The sequence below is a fragment of the Pseudonaja textilis genome, chromosome 7 (assembly GCF_049901715.1).
Source record: "Pseudonaja textilis isolate UNSWEBS1 chromosome 7, rPseTex1.2, whole genome shotgun sequence".
Classification (NCBI taxonomy): domain Eukaryota; kingdom Metazoa; phylum Chordata; class Lepidosauria; order Squamata; family Elapidae; genus Pseudonaja; species Pseudonaja textilis.
Genome location: NC_141996.1, coordinates 11,676,717 through 11,682,716, shown reverse-complemented (window position 1 = coordinate 11,682,716; position 6,000 = coordinate 11,676,717).

Sequence of the window (6,000 nt, the reverse complement as noted above, 5' to 3'; positions counted from 1 at the left end):
TTTGTTTTAAACATTTAGAAATGTTGATTTGTACTGCGTTTACCAGACATACCAATAGAAGCCATTTATGTTGCATTAAGCAAAAAGAATAGTGAGAGTGGCATAGATTGATAAGAGGAGAATATTTGTAGCTCAGGGTTGAAATGAGGGGTCCTTGGTGCTTTCTGAGTTTGGTTTTTTTTTTCTTGCAGGCATTTTATTACCAAACTAGGTAATGATGTTACCTTGTTTGTTAATGAAACTATTTTCAAGAAAATACCTAAGCTCAGTGTAGATTGCTTTGTGGTACCTTTTCTGATTTCCCTTCCCACGTTTCCTTGTAGGTTAATTTTCATGTTCTGATCTAAAGTTTCCCCACAAACTATTTTTCTCTCTTGTTGCCCTTAATTCTGATGATTTAATTCGGTAATATTAGTTTTTATGTAAAGTGCAGCTACAGTGTTGTATAAATGAATTTTAAAAGACAATGTATTTTCTCTAAACGATTCCACTCTGGTGTTCCTCTAGATTCAGAAGCAAGATATGTACAATGGTACTTAAATGTTTGTGAACCCTTCTGAATTTTCAGTATTTCCGCAGAAATAAAACATGATCTGTTCTCCAGACATGTCCTAAAACAAGATAAAGGGAACCCAAATAAACAAATGAACGAAAAATGTCTTAGTTGTTCATTTATATCGAGGAAAATGATCCTAAGCTACATACGTATTTGTGTGCGGCAATATGTGAACCTTTGCTTCTACTGGTAGTAACTGGTATGCCTACAGACACACACACACACACACACACACACACACACACACACACGGCCATCGGTAACTAAACATTTCTGATACCTATTGATCAATTCTGCACATCAACTTAGAAGAATTTTAGTCCACGATGACAAGGCAGCATTATATAGGAGATTTTCCAGGGCCATAGACATGACTGAGAAGTTATGAATTATCCCTGAAGAGACCAATTGCAAACCTCTTCATTTCTTTCCAAGAAAACTTGGAAGTCAACTTATTTTCCTAAGCACCAAAAGGCAAGGCAAGAAACGATGGATGGAAACTAAACGAGAGAAGCACACCTGGAATTATTGAGAAACTTGCTAACAGTGAGGACAATTAACCACTGGAACAGCTTGCCTTTAGAAGTTGTGGATGCTTCACTGGAGCTTTTTAAGAAGAAACTGGACAGCCACCTGTCTGAAATGGTATAGAATCTCCTGCTTGAGCAGCGAGAGTTGGACTAAGTGACCTCCAAAACCCTTTCTGGCTTGATTCTGATCAAAACAGCATGGGAATAAAATCACTGAATCAAACTTCTTTGAAGGAGGCCCGATTCCAGCAAGATAGATTGCTGTCTACCAGCACCCTGTAGTTACTAGGGGCCAAAGCCAATTCAAAGATACCTAATTAACTATCCAATAAACATATTAATGACAGAGACATGGAGGAATTATATATTTTTGTATTCCAATCTCTTTTAACTAGCACACTAGATGTCTTGGATTGGATCTCCTCACTAGAATGATCCCCTAAATGTGGTTCTCTATGGTTTCAGTCAAAGGCATTTCAATAAAGGAGAATATCTGTAACTCAGAGTTGAAATGAAGTCCTCGGTGCTCTCCGAGTTTGGTTGTTTTCTTGCAGATGTTTCATCACTCAAATTAGGTAACATCGTCAGTGGGAATCAGGACCAAGCTCAGAGAGCACCAAGGACCCCTCAAAGGCATTTCACAACATTTGTCTGAATCTATCAAGGGGGCAGAAAGGGTACTAATAAAATGTCCTCTTACAGGAAGCTGCAAAAAGTATGAGTCTTTCGCTCTAGTTGTATGGATTGGGGAATTGAGCCCCCAAACCTCTTACTTAGGCCAGACAACGTGTTTCCATTAATATCCCCCACACAGTTTCCCCAGAGCCACAGCGGAGAGCTGGCAGGGAGAAACAAGGAGGGAGGAGAAAGCCCTGAGGCTCTTAGGAGCCGAAAGTCACCCTGGACGGCTGAGGAATGCTTCGGTGGTCGCGAGGAGAGGAGAGTCTCCTCGACTGACCCGAAGAAAACCCCTCCATCCGAACTGAAAAGAGAACTGCCAGCATGGCTAAATCGAAGCCAGGAAGGCAGCTGAGACAGAAGTGAAAAAGAAAGGAAAGATCTTGTAACAGCGTGCTTAGTCTTGGTAAGAATCACTCCAATTTCTGCAGTGGAATTTTCCTTGGAAAGTGGGACTCAAAGGAGGAAAATAGCTGTGATTAACGATCTGGAGTGACTGTCAGATTTAGTTAAAAAATTAAAAAAAAGATATTGCAACTAGAAGTAACTTTAAAAGTAAAGGACAGATTGGATTGGTTAATCCAAATTTCTGGACTGTATTTTTACTACTACTCAACTTGAAGAACTTTTGGAAAACAATCTTATTCAGAGCCATTGACTGTAGTTAAAGTGTTTTAATTCAGCGAGTTTTGCTCTCTTTCAAAAATCCAGTGTGCTTTGAACATCTTGTTACCTCCTATTGTTTACAGAGTAATAGCAGCAGCAATCAGAGCAATAAATTCCTCCCACCCAGTAAATAAAAGCTGCTAGTAAAACAATTAGCCCTTTCCTTGCAGACTCTCAATACTACCTCATTACTTTAATCAAACACTAATTCATTACCTCAAAACTTACAACTACCTCATTACCTATATCAATGATTAATCAATTTCTATAAAATATTTCATTAATGGTTTAATTGATTTGTTTTAATTGATTAGTGTGATTAGTGTTTAGTGCAAATAGTGTGATTACTGATTAGTTTAAAAGATCAAGATTCATGTAATTTAATTGATTAGTAAAATTAGCGATTTAGTGAATTTAACTGAACAGTGAGATTAATGATTAGTGTAATTAATTGATTAGCGATTAGTGTAATTAATTGATTAGGCTGATTGTTGCTTAGGAAAATTATTTGACTAGAGAGATTATTGTAATTGATTGATTGGTGTGATATTGGCTATATTGATTACCCAAAATTGTTCCATTAATTAATTTAATCAACGTACCACCTTAATAAACCTACCCTGCCAAGAAAAAATCCAATGCCAAACCACAACCTAAAGAGAAAGTAATCCCCACCAATGAACCACAAGACTCCTGCACATGCCTTACATGCTACAAAACTAAAGAATAATGAAAACTCCATCAAATGTTCTCTATGTAACAAATACGCTCATCATGACTGCTTGGGATTACCCGAGCAAATGATTCAATACCTAGAATCATCCAATGAGTTTCCATATCTCTGCAAATCATGCAGACCCAAACTGGATCTGTTTGAAAGAGTTGATACCATAGAAACACGATAACATCCCTTGACACCATAGTAGCATCCCTGGACACCTTAAAAGAAAGATTATCCAACCTTGAAAAAAAAGACACAACGCAAAAACCTGAACATCCAATAGCTACAAACCACATCTCTACTCAACAACCACAATACAATCCACAACCCAATCCACAAAAAAAACATAAGCCAGACAAATAATGATATCCTAATCCTCATCAGAGAAGCTGATGAGCATGAACGGAAACGTCCAAATGCCATCTTATTTCGTCTAGAGGACATCAATGACAATGATGACATCACAACTGTCCAAAACATCATCAGTGGTTTTTAAGCATCAACCATCTCCCCTGATGAAACACTTGACATTGGCCAAGAGCTCAAAAACAGAGACGGCTCTGTGGCCCCACGCTTCTGCAGGGTCATTTGCAAAAATGAATCAAGCAAACGTAAATTCATTTATACTATAAATACACTTGCCAAAAGCAACACCCACCATAAGAACCTCCGTTCTTGCCCTGACCTAACCATACAGCAATGTGCCTGCTCCCATGTACTCCGCACTGAACTCAAAAAATGTCTAGACAACGAAGAGAAGGACCTGTACATTGACTACCATGCCGACTGCATCAAAAGTAAGTCACACAACCCGCAACTCAGCTTTAACCTTCAACCACAACCCTACCTCAACCAATCCACCATCACCCAAGACTAGGCACGCACGCCCGTAACTACCTCAATTCCAACTACTGCTGGCCTTAAATGCAAGCTACTCAATGCAAGAAGCCTTGTGAATAAAATACCTGAATTTCTTCTCTTACTAAATATGGCTAAATTCGACATCATATTTTGTCTGTGAAACATGGCTCAACGCATCTCTCCCTGACTCCATTACCACAGTAAGAGACTATCATGTTTACTGATCAGATCGTGAAATCCGTAGAGGAGGTGGTGTTGCTATCTTCTATAAAAAGTCCTTCCATCTAAAACACATCCAAGTTACCCAGGAGCTTGCTCTTCCTGAGACCATCATCTGTGAATTATCCTTAAATATCACATTTCGATTCTTACTATGTTACAGAGCACCTGATTATGACATCGAACATGTAAACAAGCTAAATTCACTACTAACATGGGCAACATCCTGCCCAAACACTTTTATCTTTCTTGGTGACTTCAATCTACCTCATATTGACTGGAACCTAAATGAACGTACAACTGAACCCATACACGCAACCTTCTACAATGCTGTTACAAATCTGGGACTGGAACAACTAGTAACCAACAATACTAGCCTAAAAAACTGCCTTGATCTCATCTTCTGCAATAGGCTGAATTTAATTTACGGAATAAAAACTAAAGAACACTTTTCCAACAGTGACCACAATATGATTGACTTTTGTCTCAACATACGCCCATACAAAAATCATCACAATGACGTAATCCCCAATTATAACTTCAAAAAAGGCAACTATGATCTTATAGGCAACGATCTCTCATCCCTTGATTGGCAATCTCTATTCACTGGATGCAATACTGTTGAAGACCATTACAACATATTTTTACTTGAAGTCAAAAGAGTCATCAAACTATATGTACCAACAACTCCTCCCAAAACAAAAACAAAAAAAAAAACAGATTACCCATAACAATAAGGAAACTTCAATCCAAAAAGAGATCACTCTGGCAGAAAAACAAATCTGGTCACGTTGCCAATTTCAAAAGCCGATACAAAAATTTATGTCACCAGATAAAGACTGAATGTACCAATTATCACATTAAACAAGAGGAAAACCTTCTACGCACCAATTCCACCCGCGCTTTTTACAATTTTGTAAACAACAAACTAAAAGACTCAAGGTCCATCCCACCCCTGATAGGACCTAATGGTAAAGACTGGCAAAGCATAATCTTTGAAAAATATTTCAGGGCCAGCTCCTTGCCAAAACTATGGTCCCAAGCCACGGTCATCCCCATCTTCAAAAAGGGAGACCCCAGCCTAGTTGAAAATTACAGACCAATCTCCTTATTCTGCGTCACCTGTAAAGTCATGGAATCAATTATTAACCAATCCATTATCCTCCACTTAGAGACAAACAACCTACTCTCCAATAAACAATTTGGTTTCAGAAAAAAACCACCCTGTAATCTGCAACTCTTACACGCAAAAACATATGGACTACACAACTCAATCAGGGCAAAGCAATAGACTCAATCTACATAGACTTCTGTAAAGCCTTTGATTCAGTGGTACACGACAAACTACTCCTAAAACTAAAATCTTATGGTATCTCTGGACAACTGCATAACTGGACAGAAGCATTCTTGTCAAACAGACAACAAATGGTCAAAATTGGGAGCGTCCTATCAAATTCTGTACCTGTCAATAGTGGTGTCCCCCAAGGCAGTGTTCTAGGACCAACTCTCTTCATACTCTACATAAATGACCTCTGTGATCATATTAAGAGCAACCGCGTTCTTTTCGCTGATGATGTAAAGCTGTTCAATACCACAGACAATACTGCTACCCTTCAAAAAGATCTTGATTATGTATCAGAATGGTCAAACAAATGGCAACTTCAAATCTCAACAATTAAATGCTCCGTCCTACATATTGGCAGAAAATAAAATACAAGCTGAATAGTCAAGACCTTGTTGATGATCCAAACTCTGTAAAGGACCTTAGA